This window comes from Saimiri boliviensis, chromosome 1 (assembly GCF_048565385.1).
Source record: "Saimiri boliviensis isolate mSaiBol1 chromosome 1, mSaiBol1.pri, whole genome shotgun sequence".
In the NCBI taxonomy this organism is placed as follows: Eukaryota; Metazoa; Chordata; class Mammalia; order Primates; family Cebidae; genus Saimiri; species Saimiri boliviensis.
In genome coordinates, this window is record NC_133449.1 from 291,766,884 (window position 1) to 291,789,387 (window position 22,504).

General features: G+C 38.7%; 1 protein-coding gene across 1 annotated transcript in view; it reads left to right on the forward strand.

Annotated features, from left to right (window-relative positions):
• The window catches only part of ATPSCKMT (ATP synthase c subunit lysine N-methyltransferase), a 169,377-nt gene extending 148,184 nt beyond the window's left edge, over positions 1-21,193 (forward strand). Inside the window, exon 6 of the transcript XR_012514219.1 lies at positions 21,117-21,193. The gene's annotated coding sequence lies outside the window, so the exon portion shown is untranslated. The remainder of the gene's footprint in view (positions 1-21,116) is intronic.
• The last annotated feature ends 1,311 nt before the right edge of the window (positions 21,194-22,504 follow it).

Below are 22,504 nucleotides of genomic sequence, written 5' to 3' on the forward strand. Positions count from 1 at the left end.
TGTTGCCAATGCTTTTGGTGTTTTAGTCATGAAGTCCTTGCCTATGCCTATGTCCTGAATGGTTTTGCCTAGGTTTTCTTTTAGCGTTTTTATGGTGTTAGGTCTTATGTTTAACACTTGGGCTGTTTTCACCTTTTGGCTATTGTGAATTGCATTGCTTTGAATATGCACATACATTTGTATATTTATCTGAATGCTAGTTTTCACTTTTTGGGGTATATACCTGGGAGTGGAATTGATGGGTCATAGGTAATTATATATTTCACTTTTTGAGGAACTCCCAAACTTTTCTGTAGCAGCTGTACTATTTTACAGTCCCACAAATGGTGTACCAGTTGCTCACTTTTAAGCAGGCATTTCATTTCTGGAGAGTTTTCTTCTCCACATAGCTACTACAAGGAAAATAGGAAAATCAGTTGCATATTGGGAATGTCCACAACTTTGACAATTTGCTTTCATGGTTTTTCTTTTCTTTTCTTTTTCTGCATCATGGCATCATCAGGAAATGACAGCATTTGTACTGTGAGAAGGGTGTGTGTCTGTGGTGATAGGTGAGAGGTCTTGACTCTGATGTTATGAAGATGGAGGGGGTTAATTCGTTTGATAAACTCCACTGTGCCATGGCATCACACTTGGGAAACTGTCTTCTTGAGGGCTGTTTCAGGTTCAAAATCACTATTTTTATGTAGAGTATGTACACCTTAGTATCAAATATTATTCATATGACAGTAACGTATGTAGTCAAAGCAGTAAAGATTATCAGCTGCTGCTCCTGGAAGTCTCATGATTATATACAACTTTCAAGTTTTAAGATTTGTCATGGATCCAAATACAAAATACAATCTCTCTTTAATTTCCACTGAGTTTAGTTGACCTGAGCGAGTTAAGCTCCATTACAGAGTTCTCCTCACTTCAGTCACTCAGTGCCTCTAGATGCTTTATTAAATAAAGGACATTGCAATGGTTACCACAGATGAGTAGATGATTCCTGTGGTTTAGATATAACATCTATTCATTGGCTTATAGCATCAAAATGCTGCAGAGAGTTCCATGAAACCTGGTGATATTGGAGGCTTGGAGTTTCTATAATAAATCAAAACTAACTGGAAAAGCTCTCACAATGCTTCCTGGGTGGTTCTCTATGCTACAAAGAGCATTTCTCCTCTGGAAAGTGCACAGCAGCTCTTGTGATCTAGTCTGTTTGTTTTTTAGCAGAGGTAAAGGTGGAAAAGGGTTCATAGTCAGATGCCAGCATCTTGAACCCCCACTCTACAGAGTGAAATGCATTCCCATCACAGGAGCAGAGTAGATTTGGTCTTTATAAGTCCTGGGAAAATTAGCTTGCTAGGGATGTGGGGTGAACAGGGAAAGTCAATAGTTGTCAAAGCTACGGATGATACCAAAGAGCAGGAGTCACTCACTACCAGCCCATGGTACAGGACAGATGAACTGAACAGTTAAACTGAGAGAACTTGGGGAAAAAGCTATATAGCTTGAAATAAAATAAAAGGCAAAAGAAAAATGTAACTCCTTGCCCTCATGTCCTGATATCCCCAGTGCTGGGAAGAGTACATGGAACATGGGTGGCACTAAAGCCACGCTTGCTGAATGAGTGAATGAACAAACACAAGTGTCCTCTCCACCCCTTACTCAAACCCTAGAAAAATCAACCAGAAGCAGGCCGTAAAAATCCAACTAGAGTCAGATCCAAGAACAAAACAGAGTGTTAGAAATCGGAAATGTTTTAAAAATTAAGAAAAAGACAATATGTAAAAGAAAAATAATTAAAAAAAACTACTCAGTGATGGAGTGAAATGATCGCCAGGTTGGGAGTTAGGACACCTGCGTTCTATATTACATATTTTTAAAATTGATACTTGCCTCAAGGAGACACTTTAAATCAGTAGGAAAGGGAAGGAATAGTCAATAAATGGTGTAGGAACAAATGGTAAGTAAATAGGAAAGGAAATAGTGAATAGGGAAAAAGGAAATAGGAAAAAATATTCTTGTAGGACACTAAACCATACCATATAACTAAATAAATTCCAGTTGTATTTAAAAGTTAAATATAAAGGTGGTAAGCTGTAAGAACATGGAATTGTGTACTTATTGAGCATCTGGTGGGTGGAGGTTTCACTGATAAGATAAATTGAAAAATATATAGATAATCGATCCATAGGTTTGTTGCCTACTTTGGCAGTGCCCCTTCCTTTCCTCCCAGTGAAGCACTGGTGAGTCCCCTTCCAGATTCCTTTGGTATAAAAGGTATCACTCCCTGTAAGTTACTTAAAGACGTGTAGTTTTCATTCAACATTGTGCCTTGGAGAGCTATCCATTTTAGTGTATATTGATTGCTGCTTTTTTTTTTTTTTAACCGCTCAGTGCGGGATATGAAGACAAATGGAGTCATACCTTGAAAATCCTGAAGGAAAATGATTTCACATTAGAATTACACTCGAATTCTTTGCCTAAAACAGTGTCAAGTTTGCAGGACACTTAAAGATATTTTCAGACATGCAGGAACACGGTTACTTTCCTGTGATAGGGAGCGACTGTAGGACACACTCCAAGTGTAATGGGCAGGTAAGCCACAGAGTGGACACCAAGGGCAGGAGGGAGTGAATCCAGCCCAGATGCTTCATCTTCCCCAACCTCCCTTTATGTTGCTCTCTCTCTCTTTCTCCACATCTTATATTTCCTGCTTTCTTTCCTCTTTAGAACCCTTACCCCTCAGTCTCAGGCTCCCCACAGAGCCCTGTTACTTTATTATACAAAGCAATCAGTCCCCTCCTCGTTCTCCTGGCCTGAAACATCCCCTACCCACCCCCGACCCCTGCTTTTCTGCCCCAGGAACTTCACCTAAAACAGTCAATTCCCTCTATTGAGAATTCTCCTTCTCCTCCCTACCGCAGGAGCGCGACATTGGGCAGGTATTTAAATCCAGACACTACTATAAAAAGTTCCTTGACCAAAAGAAACCAACTTTCAGATTTATTTTTCACTGTTTTCCTGACTTGGAACTTACTCATTTCTGCTCTTAAAATAATTCATTTTGCTTTTCTTCTGTTTGCTCTGCTATGCTCTTCCTAACATTTTTGAGTTGGATGCTTAATTCATTGGTTTCAATTCACTCTTTGTTTTTCTTCTTAATCAATAGAATTTAAGTGTTTTATGCTGAGCATTGCTTAGCTTTTTCCTATAGATTCTTACATGTGACCACTTCGTTTAGTTTTCTGGGCGTTCTGCAGTTCTGTTTGTGTAGTCTCTTTGAGTCAGAATTGTTTAAAAGTGTTTTTCCCCCCTCCCAGGTGGAAGGGCCTTTTGGTGTTTCAATTTGATTTTCAGTTTCCAGTTTTGTAGCATTGTGACCTTAGAAAATGTTCTGTCCTGATTTTACTTACTGAAGGTTTTCGTTTAGGCCTAAGCAAATCCAATTTTTACCCACTTTCATCGGCACTTGAGCTGAAGGTGTTTTCTTTATTTTCCGGGTATGTGTGTGTGAACGTATGCATGTATGTATTTCTGTATCTACAAACCAGACTTTCTTTATTAATTACGCCGTTTAGGTATTCTGCAGTTTACTTTTTGACCATTTACTATCAAGGACAGACGGAGGTCCAGAAATATTAAGAACTTTGTGTATTTGTTGTGAAATTGCACCGTTTAGCCTAATAGAGGGCCATTTTGGCTTTGTTTTTCAATGCTTTGTTATCTGCAGTTCTTGAGTGATATTCACATCACGAACTCTGCTCTTCTTTTTTTGTACTTGAGTTTTGAAACGTTTTATGAATCCTTGTGAACTCTTTTGTTTTTGGAATGGCGGCCGTGCACAGCCTGCAGTTGGGTTTTTCTTCATCACTCAGCCTCCTCTCTCTTCCCTCCCACTGGCCCTTCGTTCCTCCCTTTCTTCCTTCCTTTCATCCATCGAAGATGAGTTGAAAGGAGGTGAAGAAGCTCATTGTCTTTCATTAGTGGTAGATGCTTTTGAGCATTTCCACATTAGTTTACTTTATATATATATATTTTTTTCTTAAAAATGGAGATTTTATTTTATTTTTTTAAATAATGATTTTTTTAATGGAAAAGGTTATCTAGAATGTTCATGTGGACAGGTTTCCATCATGGGTTTCTAAAGTTATAATTTGTGAAGCTTTATTATATGTATACAGTGGTAGTGTTAGTCAGTTGATATAGTCAGCCCTCAAATCTGTATGCATCTTTTTTTATTTTATTTTATTTTATTTTATTTATTTTTTATTTTATTTTATTTTATTTTATTTTATTGCATTTTAGGTTTCGGGGTACATGTGAAGAACATGCAAGATTGTTGCATAGGTACACACATGGCAGTGTGCTTTGCTGCCTTCCGTCCCCTCACCTGTATCTGTCATTTCTCCCCATGCTATCTCTTCCCACTTCCCCACCCCCCGCCCCTCCCCCATTTCCCCCCAACGGACCCCAGTGTGTAGTGCTCCCCTCCCTGTGTCCTTGTGTTCTCATTGTTCAGCACCCGCCTATGAGTGAGAATATACGGTGTTTGATTTTCTGCTCTTGTGTCAGTTTGCTGAGAATGATGGTTTCCAGGTTCATCCATGTCCCTACAAAGGACGTGAACTCATCCTTTTTGATGGCTGCGTAATATTCTATGGTGTATATGTACCACATTTTCCCTATCCAGTCTATCATCGTTGGGCATTTGGGTTGGTTCCAGGTCTTTGCTATTGTAAACAGTGCTGCAATGAACATTCGTGTGCACGTGTCCTTGTAGTAGAATGATTTATAATCCTTTGGATATATACCCAGTAATGGGATTGCTGGGTCAAATGGGATTTCTATTTTTTGGTCCTTGAGGAATCGCCACACTGTCTTCCACAATGGTTGAACTAATTTACATTCCCACCAACAGTGTAGAAGTGTTCCTATTTCTCCACATCCTCTCCAGCATCTGTTGTTTCCCGATTTTTTAATGATCGCCATTCTAATTGGTGTGAGATGGTATCTCAATGTGGTTTTGATTTGCATTTCTCTGATGACCAGTGATGATGAGCATTTTTTCATATGTTTGTTGGCCTCCTGTATGTCTTCTTTTGTAAAGTACCTGTTCATGTCCTTTGCCCATTTTTGAATGGGCTTGTTTGTTTTTTTCTTGTAGATCTGCTTTAGTTCTTTGTAAATTCTGGATATCAGCCCCTTGTCAGATGGGTAGACTGCAAAAATTTTTTCCCATTCTGTTGGTTGCCGATTCACTCTACTGACTGTTTCTTTTGCCGTGCAGAAGCTGTGGAGTTTGATTAGGTCCCATTTGTCTATTTTGGCTTTTGTTGCCATTGCTTTTGGCGTTTTGGTCATGAAGTCCTTGCCTACACCTATGTCCTGAATGGTTTTGCCTAGATTTTCCTCTAAGGTTTTTATGGTGTTAGGTCTGATGTTTAAGTCTTTAATCCATCTGGAGTTAATTTTGGTGTAAGGTGTCAGGAAGGGGTCCTGTTTCTGCTTTCTGCACATGGGTAGCCAGTTTCCCCAACACCATTTATTAAACAGGGAGTCCTTTCCCCATTGCTTGTTTTTGTCAGGTTTGTCGAAGATAAGATGGTTGTGGGTATGTTGTTTTTCCTGTGAGGCCTCTGTTCTGTTCCATTGGTCTATATCTCTGTTTCGGTACCAGTACCATGCTGTTTTGATTACTGTAGCCTTGTAGTATAGTTTGAAGTCCGGTAGTGTGATGCCTCCTGCTTTGTTCTTTTTGCTTAGAGTTGACTTGGCTATGCGGGCTCTCTTTTGGTTCCAAATGAAGTTTAAGGTGTTTTTTTCCAGTTCTGTGAAGAAGGTCATTGGTAGCTTGATGGGAATAGCGTTGAATCTGTAAATTACTTTGGGCAGTATGGCCATTTTCACAATGTTGATTCTTCCTAACCATGAACATGGAATGTTTCTCCATCTGTTTGTATCCTCTCTTATTTCATTGAGCAATGGCTTGTAGTTCTCCTTGAAGAGGTCCTTTACGTTCCTTGTTAGTTGTATTCCTAGGTACTTTATTCTCTTTGTAGCAATTGTGAATGGCAGTTTGTTCTTGATTTGGCTCTCTTGAAGTCTATTACTGGTGTACAGGAATGCTTGTGATTTTTGCACGTTGATTTTGTATCCTGAGACTTTGCTGAAGTTGTTTATCAGTTTCAGGAGATTTTGGGCTGAGATGATGGGGTCTTCCAGATATACAATCATGTCATCTGCAAATAGAGACAATTTGATTTCCTCCTTTCCAATTCGAATACCCTTTATTTCTTTTTCTTGCCTGATTGCTCTGGCTAGAACTTCCAGTACTATATTGAATAGGAGTGGTGAGAGAGGGCATCCTTGTCTAGTGCCAGATTTCAAAGGGAATGCTTCCAGTTTTTGCCCATTCAGTATGATATTGGCTGTTGGTTTGTCGTAAATAGCTTTTATTGTTTTGAGATACGTTCCATGAATACCTAGTTTATTGAGGGTTTTTAGCATAAAGGGTTGTTGAATTTTGTCAAAAGCCTTCTCTGCGTCAATTGAGATAATCATGTGGTTTTTGTCTTTGGTTCTGTTTATGTGGTGAATTACGTTTATGGACTTGCGTATGTTGAACCAGCCTTGCATCCCCGGGATGAATCCTACTTGATCATGGTGGATGAGCTTTTTGATATGCTGTTGCAATCGGTTTGCCAGTATTTTATTGAAGATTTTTGCATCTATGTTCATCATGGATATTGGCCTGAAATTTTCTTTTCTTGTTGAGTCTCTGCCGGGTTTTGGTATCAGGATGATGTTTGTCTCGTAAAATGATTTGGGAAGGATATCCTCTTTTTGGATTGTCTGGAATAGTTTCAGAAGGAATGGTATCAGCTCCTCTTTGTATGTCTGGTAGAATTCCGCTGTGAACCCATCTGGACCTGGGCTTTTTTTGGGTGGTAGGCTCTTTATTGCTGCCTCGACTTCAGACCATGTTATTGGTCTATTCAGGGTTTCGGCTTCTTCCAGGTTTAGGCTTGGGAGGGTGCAGGTGTCCAGGAATTTATCCATTTCTTCCAGGTTTACTAATTTATGTGCATAGAGTTGTTTGTAATAATCTCTGATGATGGTTTGGATTTCTGTGGAATCTCTGGTGATATCCCCTTTATCGTTTTTTATTGCATCAATTTGGTTATTCTCTCTTTTCTTTTTTATTAATCTGGCTAGTGGTCTATTTTGTTGATCTTTTCAAAAAACCAGCTCCTGGATTTATTGATTTTTTGAAGAGTTTTTTTGTGTCTCTATTTCCTTCAGTTCTGCTCTGATCTTAGATATTTCCTGTCTTCTGCTAGGTTTTGAGTTTTTTTGATCTTGCTCCTCTAGCTCTTTCAATTTTGATGATAGGGTGTCAATTTTCGACCTCTCCTTTCTTCTCATGTGGGCACTCATTGCTATATATTTTCCTCTAGAGACTGCTTTAAATGTGTCCCAGAGATTCTGGTATGTTGTGTCTTCGTTCTCATTGGTTTCTAGGAACATCTTTATTTCTGCCTTCATTTCATTGTTTATCCAGTCAACATTCAAGAGCAAGTTGTTCAGTTTCCATGAAGCTGTGTGATTCTGAGTTAGTTTCTGCATTCTGAGTTCTAACTCGATTGCACTGTGGTCTGAGAGACTGTTTGTTATGATTTCTGTTCTTTTGCATTTGCTGAGGAGTGATTTACTGCCAATTATGTGGTCAATTTTAGAGTAGGTGTGATGTGGTGCTGAGAAGAATGTATATTCTGTGGATTTGGGGTGGAGAGTTCTGTAAATGTCTATTAGGTTTGCTTGTTCCAGGTCTGAGTTCAGGTCCTGGATATCCTTGTTGATTTTCTGTCTGGATGATCTGTCTAATATTGACAGTGGGGTGTTAAAGTCTCCCACTATTATTGTGTGGGAGTCTAAGTCTCTTTGTAGGTCATTGAGAACTTGCCTTATGTATCTGGGTGCTCCTGTATTGGGTGCGTATATATTTAGGATCGTTAGCTCTTCTTGTTGCAGTGATCCTTTTACCATTATGTAATGTCCTTCTTTGTCTCTTTTGATCTTTGTTGCTTTAAAGTCTATTTTATCAGAGATGAGAGTTGCAACTCCTGCCTTTTTTTGCTCTCCATTTGCTTGGTAGATCTTCCTCCATCCCTTTATTTTGAGCCTTTGTGTATCCTTGCATGTAAGATGGGTTTCCTGGATACAGCACACTGATGGGTTTTGGCTTTTTATCCAGTTTGCCAGTCTGTGTCTTTTGATTGGGGCATTTAGTCCATTGACATTTAGGGATAGTATTGTTATGTGTGAATTTGATACTGTCATTTTGATGCTACCTGGCTGTTTTGTTGGTTAGTTGATGCAGATTCTTGATTGTGTCGATGCTCTTTTACCATTTGGTGTGTTTTTGGAGTGCCTGGTACTGGTTGTTCCTTTATAAGTGTAGAGCCTCTTTCAGGAGTTCTTGTAGAGCAGGTTTGGTGGTGATGAAATCTCTGAGTGCTTGCTTGTTCACAAAGGATTTTATTTTTCCTTCGCTTATGAAGCTTAGTTTGGCTGGATAGGAGATTCTGGGTTGAAAGTTCTTTTCTTTAAGGATGTTGAATATTGGCCCCCAATCTCTTCTGGCTTGTAGGGTTTCTGCTGAGAGATCTGCTGTGAGTCTAATGGGCTTCCCTTTGTGGGTAACCCAACCTTTCTCTCTGGCTGCCCTTAGCATTTTCTCTTTCATTTCAACCTTGATGAATCTGACGATTATGTGCCTTGGGGTTGCTCTTCTTGCGGAATATCTTTGTGGTGTTCTCTGTATTTCCTGGATTTGAATATTGGTCTGCCTTGCTAGGTTGGGGAAGTTTTCCCGGATAATATCCTGAAGAGTATTTTCCAGCTTGGATTCATTCTCTTCATCACATTCAGGTACACCTATCAGACGTAGATTAGGTCTTTTCACGTAGTCCCACATTTCTTGAAGATTTTGTTCATTCCTTTTTGTGCTTTTTTCTCTGTTCTTGCCTTCTCTTTTTATTTCATTGAGTTGATCTTTGACCTCTGATATCCTTTCTTCTGCTTGGTCAATTCGGCTGTTGAAGCTTGTGCATGCTTCACGAAGTTCTCGCGTTGCGTTTTTCAGCTCCATCAATTCACTTATACTCCTGTCTATGCTGTCCATTCTCGTCAGCAGTTCGTCCAATCTTTTTTCAAGGTTCCTATTTTCTTTGCGTGCGGTTAGAACATGTTCTTTTAGCTCATTGTAGTTTCTTACTACCCACCTTCTGAAGTCTGATTCTGTCATTTCATCACTCTCCTTCTCCATCCAGTCTGGTTCCCTTGCTGGTGAGGAGTTGTGATCCCTTTTAGGAGGAGAGGTGTTCTGGTTTCGGGAGTTTTCATCCTTTTTACGCTGGTTTCTTCCCATTTTTGTGGGTTTATCCACCTGTTGTCTGTCTCTGTCCCAGGGAGTTGGAGCTTTATGAGTTTCCGTTGCACTACTGCCTTTTTTTGATTTTTCTTTCAGGTCTGACCCGCCCAGCTAGCAGCATGCCTAGCCACCGCCTGCTCGCAGGGGCTTTGCTGAGCTGCTGTGGGCTCCGCCCAGCTGCCCTGAGCTCTTCCCTGTAGTCCTTTTTATATGGGAGTAGTTAGAACTGTCTTGGCAACGGTGGCCCCGCCTCTGTTATGGTGGACTCTCTCTGTTGTGGGAGGTTGCCTTGGCAACGGCAGCCTGCCTCCCTAGCGGTGGAGAGTCTCAGTAATGGCGGAAGCCCCTCCCCCACCGAGCCGGGCCGTCCAGGTTCAGCTGTGCTTGATTTGAAGGGCTCAACCCAGAGGGTTTCCAATTACTGTTTTTGTTTGGTTGTTGTTGGGGGTGGAGGGGTGGGACCAACCGAGCCTGATCACCTGGCTCCCTGACTCCGAGTCTTTTCTTTTAAGTTGAACGACCCCGCGTTCCGGTCGCTTGTTGAAAAGGCGCCGGGATCTCCCGTGCTGCGACTCACGGAGTCGGCTCGGACTGCGGCGCCGGCTCCTGGCGGATTTTCTGCCTAGGAATCTCCTGGGCTGACTCGCTATTTCAGATGAATGGGCTATTCTGCCGTCTCAGGGCTCTGCTCGCCAGCTAAGAGGGCTCCCAGACCAGTGGTTTTTGTACGGAGAACCGCAGCAACAGGGAGTGGTCACAGCAGCCGCGCGGGCGGAATCAGCCCCACAGGGGCCAAAACAGCCGCACCGGCTGGGACTGCGACACTGGCGACCCCTCTGCCTGGGTATCTCCTGGTCTGTGGGCAATAACAGTTCGTCTGTAAATGCGGCGTTCACTCACCCTCTGCACTTTTACTGGGAGCTGAAGTCCTGAGCTGTTCTTAGGCAGCCATCTTCCCAGCATTCCTCTACTTTATATTTTTAATTTGTATGCCTTTATATAAAGTCACACACTAGGTGACCGGTTTTCTTTGAAACTTTTTCTGAAGTTTAGAAAGGTTTGTATTTTTATGGGAAATGGTTACTTTCATAATTTCATTTAAAATAAATATGCTGGCTGGGTGTGGTGGCTCACACCTGTAATCCCAGCACTTTGGGAGGCCAAGGCAGGTGGATCACCTGTGGTCAGGAGTTTGAGAACAGGCTTGCTAACATGGCAAAACCCTCTCTACTAAAAATACAAAAATTAGCTGCGTGCGGTGAGGCATGCCTGTAGTCCCAACTACTAGGAAGGCTGAGGCAGAAGAATTGCTTAAACACAGAAGGCAGAGGTTGCAGTGAGCCAAGATTGCACCATTGTACTCCAGCCTGGGCAACAGAACAAGACTCTGACTCAAAAAAAAAAAAATAAATAAATAAATAAATTAAATAAATATACAATAAATATCCACTTTAAGAGGCTAAGACGGGTAAATCACCTGAGCTCAGAAGTTTGAGACCAGCCTGGCCAACATGGCAAAACCCTGTCTCCATGAAAAACACAAAAAATTAGCCGGACTAATCTTTTGATGTTTAACAGTGGATAAATCTGAAGCCAGATTAATTTCTATGTTCAGAATTTTTTTTGTTGTTGTTCTTTCAAGTCTGGAAACTTTACTAAGATTGAGTCTTCAAGTTAACTGTTCTAGGTCATTTCTTTTTCTCCTGTTACACAGTGCATGCTTTCACTTGTGCAGATTATATTTTTCTTTTTTATTGCATTGAACTTCCATGAATGATGTCATTAAATACTTGCTCATTGAATTGTTTGGGTTTCTTCAGGGGCTCCAATTATGTATACATTGCACCTCCTTTACCTGTGTTCTAGATTTACATTTTTTCTTTAATAAAAATGCTTTCTTGAATTTGTTTTCTGATGTTCATGGTTCTCCTTAATATTCTCTAGGTTTCTTAATGTATCTCCAGAGTATCTAAATTTTTTTTTTTTGCTTCTTCCACTATTTATTCATTTATTCTTTCTTGGAGTATATATCATTAGCTCATGTTTTATCTCTTTTGTTGAATAACCACGTCTTTTCTAGGTTCCTGTATTTCTGTTCTTCCTTTACAAAGATAATGGCCTCACTGAATCCGTTAAAATTCATGATAAAATATTTAGTTAAAATTTTTATCTGCTCTGTGACAACATTTTTTTCTGGCAAGTATTCTTACCTATTGATAAATTTTGTTGCTCTTTTACCCATGATTGCCTAGATCCTCCTTTTATCAATGCTGTGCTAATTCATTTCACTGGTCGTTGTTGAATGATCATAATTTCTTCCACCAGCTTGGAAGTCCCTTTTTGGGGATGGGGCCAAGACAGCTTTTCAGAGACAGACTGCTTCCATTGAATAGGGCTTAAAACAATTTCTTCCTGTAGACTTTCTCTGCTTCTTTCAACCAAACCTAATCAAAGAGATTTTTTTGCCACTGGCTCTGCCCATCTGCTATCTGCCACAACCACTATTGTAGACAAGGACATACCTATTATACTAAAGTGTGGCCCTTGCTTAAGGAGGTGCATTTGTGTGGCATTTTTTGAGTCCTGATAGCATTATGGCTTCTCTCTACTCTTTGCACTTTTCTTTTTATTACCTTCTAGTTGGCTTCTATTCAATTTCAGCTACGATTGTCAGTCTTTACATGAGATTTAACATCTTTCAATTATCCTTTTTTCCAAGTTTCACTGAGAATGAAGCTTTTGCATTTTTTTTTTTTTTTTCTGAGACAGAGCTTCATGCTTGTTGCCCAGGCTGGAGTGCAATGGCACGATCTCAGCTCACTGCAATGTCCACCTCCTGGGTTCAAGCGATTCTCCTGCCTCAGCCTCCTGAGTAGCTGGGATTACAGACATGTGCCACCATGCCCAACTAATTTTGTAGTTTTAGTAGAAATCGGGTTTCACCATGTTGACCAGGTTGGTCTCAAACTCCTGATCTCAGGAGATCTGCCTGCCTCAGCCTCCCAAAGTGCTGTAATTACATCTGTGAGCCACAGCGCCCGGCCACTTCTGCTTTTTTGGGTAATGCTTTTTGTTGCTTGCATGATTTCTAGGAGAAGGAGAGAGATGTATATAGACTTTCATAACCAGGTTCATACCTGAAGTCCATCTATGTTTTCCTAAACAATCTTTATAATTTCATTTTTTGATATAGAACTCTTTGGGTCATGAGGACTTTACCTTTTTTGTAAAATATGAACTTGAGGTCTGAGATATATATATATATATATATATATATATATATATATATATATTTCTAGCTGTCTTATTTTTTACTGATTAATCTGCACTCTGTTCCTTGTTTTGAAACAGACTACTTATCGTATTTTAAAATCTTATATTTACTTTTATTGGAATGTTTTGTTATGTCTATTCCTTCAGTTACTACAACCACAGTATCACAACACTGTGGATTTATAATATGCTGTTCTTATCTTGCTTTTCATAATTTACTTGCTATTTTTGCTATTCTTCTAGACTTTATTCAGTAAGGTATATTTTGAATTTCTAAGATGGGGATACAATATGTAGTATTTTTTGTATTTATGGAAATACAGTCCTTCAATAGATAGAACAAGAATTTCTGTCTTTTGCAGCTTATAGTCAACAAAACATGGTTTGGAAAATACTGTTCCAGTATTTTAATGGTAAATATTATGCTGAGTGTTTATTAAAAAGAAGATATCTAACTTGTTAAAGAATTAATGATCTATTCCTATTTTTCTTAAGTTTTTTAAAAATCAGAAAGGGGATCAAGTTTAGCATTTGTTGAGAAGAATAATTTTCCTCCCTTGATCTGTTAATATAATGGATTATATGCAGAATTTAATTCTCACTATAAACCATCTGTACATTCCTATGATAAACTGTACATGTTCAGGGCATGTTATTATTTTAATATATTTCTAGATTTGATATAATAAAGATTTTTGCCTCTATATTTGTGAGATGAGTTTGCAGTTAGTTATCTTTGTCAAGTTTTAATTTTAGATGGCTTAAGCTTCTTAAAATAAAATGGAACACTTTCTTCTTTTTCTCTCCCCCCCACCCCCCGAAATAATTTAAATTCCATAGGAACTATCAGTTGCTCAAGAGTTTGAGGGAGCTCCCTGAGGATATCATGGTGTTCCACTATCTCTTTGGGGGCTGCTCTTTGATACCCTGCTTAATTTCTTCTGCAATGCTAAGCCATAAAGGCTCAAGAGTCATTAGACTACCTGGGTCAAAGTGTGCCAACTTCAGTTACAGGAAGCTTCTTAATCTTTATAGACATCTGTATTCTTCTCTGAACAATAGGCATAATAATAGGCTTAAAGCTTAAGGTTGTTGGGCAGATTAATTGTGACAATACAAGAAAGCACATAGCCAAAGAATACCTGATATTTGCAAGTGCTGAATAAATGTTAGCCATTTTCTTTTCTATTTTTTAAAAATTATACTCTAAGTTCTGGAATACATGTGCAAAATGTGCAGGTTTGTTACATAGGCATACAAGTGCCGTGGTGGTCTACTGCACCCAACAACCTGTCATCTACATTAGGTATTTCTTCTAATGCTCTCCCTCCCCTTACCCCATGCCCCTGCCACCGACAGACCCTGGTGTGTGATATTCCCCTCCCTGTGTCCATGTGTTCTCATTGTTCAACTTCCACGATAAGTGAGAGCGTGCAGTGTTTGGTTTTCTGTTCCTGTGTTAGTTTGCTGACAATGACTGTTTCCAGCTTTATCCATGTCCCTGCAAAGGACATGAACTCATTCTTTTTTATGGCTGCATAGTATTCCATGGTGTATATGTGCCACATTTTCTTTATCCAGTCTATCATTAAGGGGCATTTGGGTTGATTCCAAGTCTTTGATATTGTAAATAGTACCGCAATAAACATATGTGTGCATGTGTCTTTATAGTAGAATGTATTATAATCCTTTGGGTATATACCCAGTAATGGGGTTTGTGGGTCAAATGGCATTTCTGGTTCTAGATCCTTGAGGAATCGTCACACTGACTTCCACAATGGTTGAACTAATTTACACTGCCCCCAACAGTGTAAAAGCATTCCTAATTCTCCACATTCTCTCCAGCATCTGTTTTTTCCTGACCTTAATGATCGCCACTCTAACTGGCATGAGATGGTATCTCATTGGGTTTTGATTTGTATTTCTCGAATGACCAGTGTTGATGAGTGTTTTTCATATGTTCGTTGGCCACATAAATGTCTTCTTTTGAGAAGTGTCTGTTCATATCCTTCCCCCACTTTTTGATGGAGTTGTTTTTTTCTTGTAAATTTGTTTAAGTTCCTTGTAGATTCTGGATATTAGGCGTTTGTCAGATGAAAAGATGACAAAAATTTTCTCCCATTCTGTAGTTTGCCTGTTCACTCTGATGATAGTTTATTTTGCTGTGCAGAAGCTCTTTAGTTTAATTAGATCCCGTTTGTCAATTTTGAGTTTTGATGCCATTGCTTTTGATGTTTTAGTCATGAAGTCTGCCTGTGCCTATGTCCTGAGTGGTATTGCCTAGGTTTTCTTCTAAGGTTTTTTATGGTTTTAGGTCTTACATTTAACCCTTTAATCCATCTTGAGTTAATTTTTGTATAAGGTGTAAGAAAGGGGTCCAGTTTCAGCTTTCTGCCTACGGCAAGCCAGTTTTTCCAATGCCATTTATTAAATAGGGAATCATTTCCCTATTGCTTGTTTTTGTCAGATTTGTCAAAGATCAGATGGTTGTAGAGGTGTGGTGTTACTTTGGAGCCCTCTGTCTGTTCCATTGGTTTATATATCTGTTTTGGTACCAGTACCATGTTGTTTTGTCTACTGTAGCCTTGTAGTATAGTTTGAAGTCAGGTAATGTGATGCCTCCAGCTTTGTTCTTCTTGCTTAGGGTTTCTTGGCTCTATGGGGTGTTTTTTGGTTCCCTATGAAATTTAAAGTAGTTTTTTTTTCTAATTCTGTGAAGAAAGTCAATTGTAGCTTGATGGGGATAGCACTGAATCTATAAATTACTTTGGGCAGTATGGCCATTTTCACAATATTGATTCTTCCTATCCATGAGCATGGACTGTTTTTCCATTTGTTCGTGTCCTCTCTTATTTCCCTGAGTAGTGATTTGTAGTTCTCCTTGAAGAGGTCTTTCACATCCCTTGTATATGTATTCCTAGGTATTTTATCCTCCGCAACTATTGTGAATGGTAGTTGACTCATGATTTGGCTCTCTGTTTGCCTATTATTGATGTATAGGAATGCTTGTGATTTTGGCACATTGATTTTTTTTTTTTACATATATTTTATTGCACTTTAGGTTCTGGGGTACATGTGCAGAACATGAAGGATTGTTGCATAGGTACATACATGGCAGTGTGATTTGCTGCCTCCATCCCCACATCCCTATATCTTGCATTTTTCCCAATGTTATCCCTTCCCAACTCCCTACCCGCCACTGTCCCTCCCCTAGTCCCCTCCAACAGAGCCCAGTGTGTGATGCTCCCCTCCCTGTGTCCATGTGTTCTCATTGTTCAGCACCTGCCTATGAGTGAGAACATGCGATATTTTTCTGTTCTTGTGTCATATTGCTGAGAATGATGGTTTCCAGATTCATCCATGTCCCTACAAAGGACACGGACTCATCATTTTTTATGACTGCATAGTATTCCATGTTGTATATGTGCCACATTTTCCTTGTCCAGTCTATCATTGATAGGCATTTGGGTTGGCTCCAGTTCTTTGCTATTGTAAACAGTGCCACAATGAATATACATGTGGATGTGTCTTTATAATAGAATGATTTATAATCCTTTGGATATATACCCAGTAATGGGATTGCTGGATCAAATGGAATTTCTGTTTCCAGGTCCTTGAGGAATCACCACACTATCTTCCACAATGGTTGAATTAATTCATGTCTTCCACAATGGTTGAATTAATTCACACTCCCACCAACAGTGTAAAAGTGTTCCTATTTCTCCACATCCTCTCCAGCATCTGTTGTCTCCAGATTTTTTAATGATTGCCATTCTAACTGGCATGAGATGGTATCTCAATGTGGTTTTCATTTGCATTTCTCTAATGACCAGTGATGATGAGCATTTTTTCATATGTTTTAGTCTTGGGAGGGTGTATGTGTCAAGGAATTTATCCATTTCTTCTAGATTTTCTAGTTTATTTGTGTAGAGGTGTTTATAGTATTCTCTGATGTAGTTTGTATTTCTGTGGGGTCAGTGGTAATATCCCCTTTGTCATTTTTTATTGTCTATTTGATTATTCTCTCTTTTATTCTTTATTAATCTGCCTCATGATATATTTTGTCAATCTTTTCAAGAAACAAGCTCCTGGATTCATTGATTTTTTTTAAAGTTTTTTTTTTTTTTTTATTTGTGTGTGTGTGTGTGTGTGTGTGTGTGTGTGTGTTTCTATCTCTTTCAATTCTGCTCTGATGTTAGTTTTTCTTGTCTTCTGCTAGCTTTCAAATTTGTTTGCTGTTGCTTCTCTAGTTCTTTTAATTGTGATGTTAGGGTGTTGATTTTAGATCTTTTCCGCTTTCTCCTGTGGGCATTTAATGCTATAAGTTTCCCTCTTACCATTGCTTTAGCTGTGTGCCAGAGATTCTGGTATATTGTGTCTTTCTTCTTATTGGTTTCAAATAATTTCTTGATTTCTACCTTTATTTTATTATTTACCCAGTAGTCATTCAGGAGCAGGTTGTCCAGTTTCTGTGTAGTTGTTTTGAGTGAGTTTTTAAATCCTGAGTTCTAATTTGATGCACTGTGATCTGAGAGAGTGTTATGATTTCTGTTCTTTTACATTTGCTGAAGAGTGTTTTACTTCCAGTTATGTGGTAAATTTTAGAAGAAGTTTAATGTGGTGCCGAGAAGAATGTATATTCTGTTGATCTGGGTTGGAGAGTTGTGTAGATGTCTATCAGTATGAGGATGATGCTGGCCCCATAAAATGAGTTAGGAAGGAGTCCTTCTTTTTCTGTTGTTTGGAATAGTTTCAGAAGTAATGGTACCAGCTCTTCTTTGTATTTCTGGTGGAATTCAACTGTGAATCCATCTGGTCCTGGGCTTTTTTGGGTTGCTAGGCTATTAATTGCTGCCTCAACTTCAGACTTTTGTTATTGATCTATTTAGGAATACAACTTCTTCCTGGTTTAGTCTTGGGAGAGTGCAAGTGTCCAGGAATTTATCCATTTCTTCTAAATTTACTGGTTTATGTGCATAGAGGTGTTTGTAGTAATCTCTGATGGCAGTTTGTATTTGTGTGGAATCGGTGGTGATATCCCCTTTATCATTTTTTATTGCATCTATTTGATTCTTCTCTCTCTCTCTCTTTTTTTTCATTAGTTTGGCTAGTGGTCTATTTTGTTGATCTTTTCAAAAAAAAACAGCTCCTGGATTCATTGATTTTTTGAAGCATTTTTGTGTGTCTCTATCTCCTTCAGTTCTGCTCTGATCTTAGTTTTTTTCTTGTATTCTGTTGGCCTTTGAATTTGTTTGATCTTGCTCCTCTTGTTCTTTTAATTGTGACAATTTTAGATCTTTCCTCACTTGTCATGTGGGCATTTTGTGCTGTAAATTTCCCTCTAGACACTGCTTTATATGTGTTCCAGAGATTCTGGTATGTTGTGTCTTTATTCTTACTGGTTTTGAAGAACATCTTTATTTCTGCCTTCATTTCATCGTTTATTCAGTAGTCATTCAGGAGCAGGTTGTTCAGTTTCCATGTAATTGTGTGGTTTTGAGTGAGTTTTAAAATCCTGAGTTCTCATTTGATTGCACTGTGGTCTGAGAGACTGGTTGTTATGATTTCTGTTCTTTTGCATTTACTGAGGAGTGATTTACTTCTAATTATGTGGTCAATTTTAGACTAAGTGCAGTATGGTACTAAAAAGAATGTTTTTGATGTATAATTTTGTGATTTTTTTTATTTTCTAAATCATCCATAATTAGGATCCCAAAGATATCTAGGAAGGCATTTTCATTTCCTAATGGTTTGAATTTTCTTGCTTATAATTTTGTTAATTTCTAGTTTTATTGCTTTTGGACAGAATATGGCCTATGTAACTTCTATTTTTTTTTTAGATTTATTAAGATCTTCTTTTTTTTCCCCTTTTTTCTAGACCCCTTAACATTCTTTAAAAAATTTAAGGCCTAAAGGTGTGATCAATTTTGTAAATGTTCCAAGGACATTGAAAAAAGATGCATATTCTTTCTAGAAAAAAATGGATATTTGTTGATCTAATTATTTATTTGAACCTTAATTCTTTACTTGCTTATTGTCTAAAGATTGAGAACTCAAGGTGAAGCAATCATTGTGATTTTTATCAGTTTCTTCTTATGCTTTCGTTAGCTTTAGTAGTTTATTTTGATGCTAAGTTACTTAACTCATAAACATTCATGGGTGCAGACATGATAGAAGCATAGGCTTGAAAAGCACCTGCTCACAGGGCTTGCTCTTTCATTGCTCTTGGGACTCCCACTAGAGTGGCCAGGTAGACAAGCATGGGGCAGCAGGCTGGTTGATGAAATCCAAGTGGCCTCATTTTCACTGCTGCCCCTGTTGGCCCAGTCATTCGACCCTAGTTACAGAGTCATGGCAGCTGACCACATGTGAAGAATAAGCTCAGCTGATATGAGGACTGCCCAGTTGAGCTCAACCCAAATTGCCAACTCATAGAGTAGTGAGCTAAATAAATGGCTGTTGTTTAAGCTGTCAAGTTTTGGAGTGGTGGCAAAACCCAACAATTATATTGTGAGTTTTGCCTTTCACTGATTTAAATTGACTCTCCTTGTCCACTTAAAAATTTTTCCATGTATTCTATTTCAACCATATTGTCTCTTTTGCTACTTTTTTGATTATAGCTTTCTGTTATGTCTTTGCTCATTGCTTTATTTTTTTGCCTTAATATGTCGTTTGTTTCAGTATGCTGTGGTGAATTGTATTTTCCCCAGATGGCCAAAAAGTAGCTCCTGTTTGTCATGCTGTTTTTTACAGTAGGTCCTCGACACTTCTATGGAAAACTGGGGTGTATGTTCCCTCCCCCTTAAATGTGAGTGGACTTGTGACAACAGCAGAAATGAGACTATGTAATTTCAAGTTTAGGCTATAAAAGTCAGTATAGTGTCCACTTGGTTCTCTTGGGATGCTTGTTCATAGAACTTAGCTTCCATACAGTGAGGAAGTCCAAGCAGCAATATGGAACATTTTGGTGTCCATTAAACATACTAAAATTGTTTCAGCCTCAAAGATTTTGTTGCTTCATTGGCACTTTTTCAATTCTACATTTTATATAGGTTATTTCCTCAATGACTTAAGTTCCCTGCTTAAGAATCACATCATTGAAAGACACTCTAAGAAACTCCTATCAAAAATAATTCTCCTCCAGGCTCGTCACTCTTACCTTATTCTACTTTTTTTTTTTTTTTAGCAGTTATCACAAACTGATATATTGTTTATTCATTTTCTTGTTAATAGATTGTCTCTCCCACTTTGCATATAAACTCCATGACAACTGACATTTTACCTGTGTAATCTTTACTAAGGCAGTTAACATCTCTGCTGCTGTATCCTTTAATACTGTTTTTTGAGAAGGAGGTTCTCAATAAATATTTGTTGAATAAGTGAATGCATTTTTATTTAATTATTGGATGACTGGATTATTTCCTCTGTGCATTTGCTTAAATTTGAGAAGATATAGGTAATCATTATACTTTTCCTGCATGCCTGAGAGTGTCTTTTTGCTGCTTCTAACTTCTAATTGTTTGGGCTTAATATTTTTGGATCATAATTCACTCCTCCTTCCCCATAAGTGGATAACATTTTATTTTCCTCTGCCATGACTGCTATGGGAGATAAATCTGATGCTAACCTGATTTCACTTTTAATTTGTAGGTATTTTTTCCCCCCAAGTAAATGGGTGTAAGAGTTTGTCTTTGCCTTTGAATATAAAACTGTTAGTCACCTGAATGTGTTTAACGCTTATATTTTCTGTTGCTGCTGTGAATCAATTATCATAAGCTTAGTGACTTAAAACAATGCAAACTTATTAGTTTACAATTCTGGCCATTAGAGTTCAACACAGCTCTTCCTGGATTAAGGTCAAGATCTTAGCAGGGCTGCGTTCCTTTCCAGAGGCTCTCCAGGAGAATCTGTATCATTGCTTTTTCACCTTCTAGATGCTGCTCACATTCCCTTCTTTATGGCCCCTTCCTCTATCTTCAAAGCCAGAAAAATCAGGCTGAGTTCCTTTTGTTCTCTGCATTTCTTCCATGCTTCTCTCTGGATTTGCCTCTCCTGCCTCCTTCTTCAGTCCTTAAAATCCTTTAAGGACTTTTGCAGTGATATTTGGCCCAACAGGATAGTCCAGGTTAATTTCTCTATTTTGAAGTCCGCTGAGTAGCAACCTTAATTCCATCTGCAACCCTAATTCACCTTTGCCATGTAGTATAACATATTCAAAGGTTCTAGAGATGAGATGTGAACTCTTTGAAAGGCCATTATTCTGCCTACTGCAATCTGAATATACTTTTATTAATTTTCTCAAATATGGTGGGTTTTTTTCCAACTGTAATGAAGTTATTATTTTCCTGATTAGAAAAATGTAATTTTGTAATTTAAAAATGTTATTATATTTCTCACTCTGTTTTGTTCTTTCCTTCAATAGATTCCTTTCTATGTAGATTTAAGGTAAGTCTTATTTCCTTATCTAATTTACTGAGTTTTTAATTCCCCGCACCAATCTTCTAAATTACTGATTTGGTTAATCACAGTGTCTAATCTGTTCTTAACTTCCTTTGCATTTTAAATGTATTGCCAGTAATTTAAAATCTGAAACCAGTATTTCTGATGTAGAATTATTTCATTTGATTAAAGAATGTATCTTTTCTTGGTTTTTGACAATATGATTCGGAAATTTAAAAAAGGTTTTTGCTTGCTTCATGGAGCTAGTCTGTTTTGTGGTGGAAAATTTGTTTTGCTTGCTTTCTAATGTTGAGTGCATTTTTTTTCTTTGCTCATGCTATTTTTTGTGGTCTATATTAAATAGTTTGTTAAAATTAAGATAAATTTCTATCAAGATGATATTTGTAGGTGGTTTTAAAAACCAAATCGTACAGATTATGCTGTTCTTGTAACTCTCCCCTTTCCCAATTTCACTCCTCAGAGGAAAGCACTTTAAAAATTTTTTTCTGTGACTACCCCCATGGTAGGCAGAATTCTAAGATGGCCCCAGGATTTCCTCTGCATGGTGGACATGCCTGTCTAATCCCCTCTCTTTGAGTGTGGGTGGGACTTGCCAATGTGATTGGGATATCACTTTTGTGACAAAGTTATATTATATAGAAAGGGTAAAGGGATTTTGCAGAGATAATTTAGGTTTCTAATCAGTGGACTTTAAGTTAATGGAAAGAGGTTATCCTGAGTAGGCCTGACCTAATCAGATGAGTCCTTTCAAAGAGGGTCTCAAGGCTCTAGATTTGATGTGATAGGTCATGCCTGTATCTCACACCTGTAATCCCAACACTTTGGGGGGCCAATGTGGGTGGATTGCCTCAGGCCAGAAGTTCAAGACCAGCCTGGCCAACATGACAAAACCTGGTCTCTACTAAAACTATAAAAATTAGCTGGGTGTGGTGGCATATGCCTGTAATCCCAGCTACTTGGGGGACTGAGGCATGAAAATCACTTGAACCTGGGGGGCAGAGGTTGCAGTGAGCCAAGATCATGCCACTGCGCTCCAGCCTGGGCAACAGGGTAAGATTCTGTCTCAAAACCAAACAAAACAAAAAAAGAGGGTGTAGAGATAAGAGACGAGGGAAGCCAGAGATATGCAAAGCAACAGAGATCCTCTCTACCAGTCTTTAGAAAACAAACTGTCATTTTGTGGAGGGGGCCACATGGTGGGGAGTGGTGGGTGGTTTCTGGGAGCTGAGGGCCTCAGTTCTACAACTGTAAAAGAACCAAATTCCGCCAACAACGAGTGAATCTGGAAGAAGACCCCAAGTGTCAGATGGGATCACAGCACTGGCTGACACCTCGATTTAGCCTGATGTG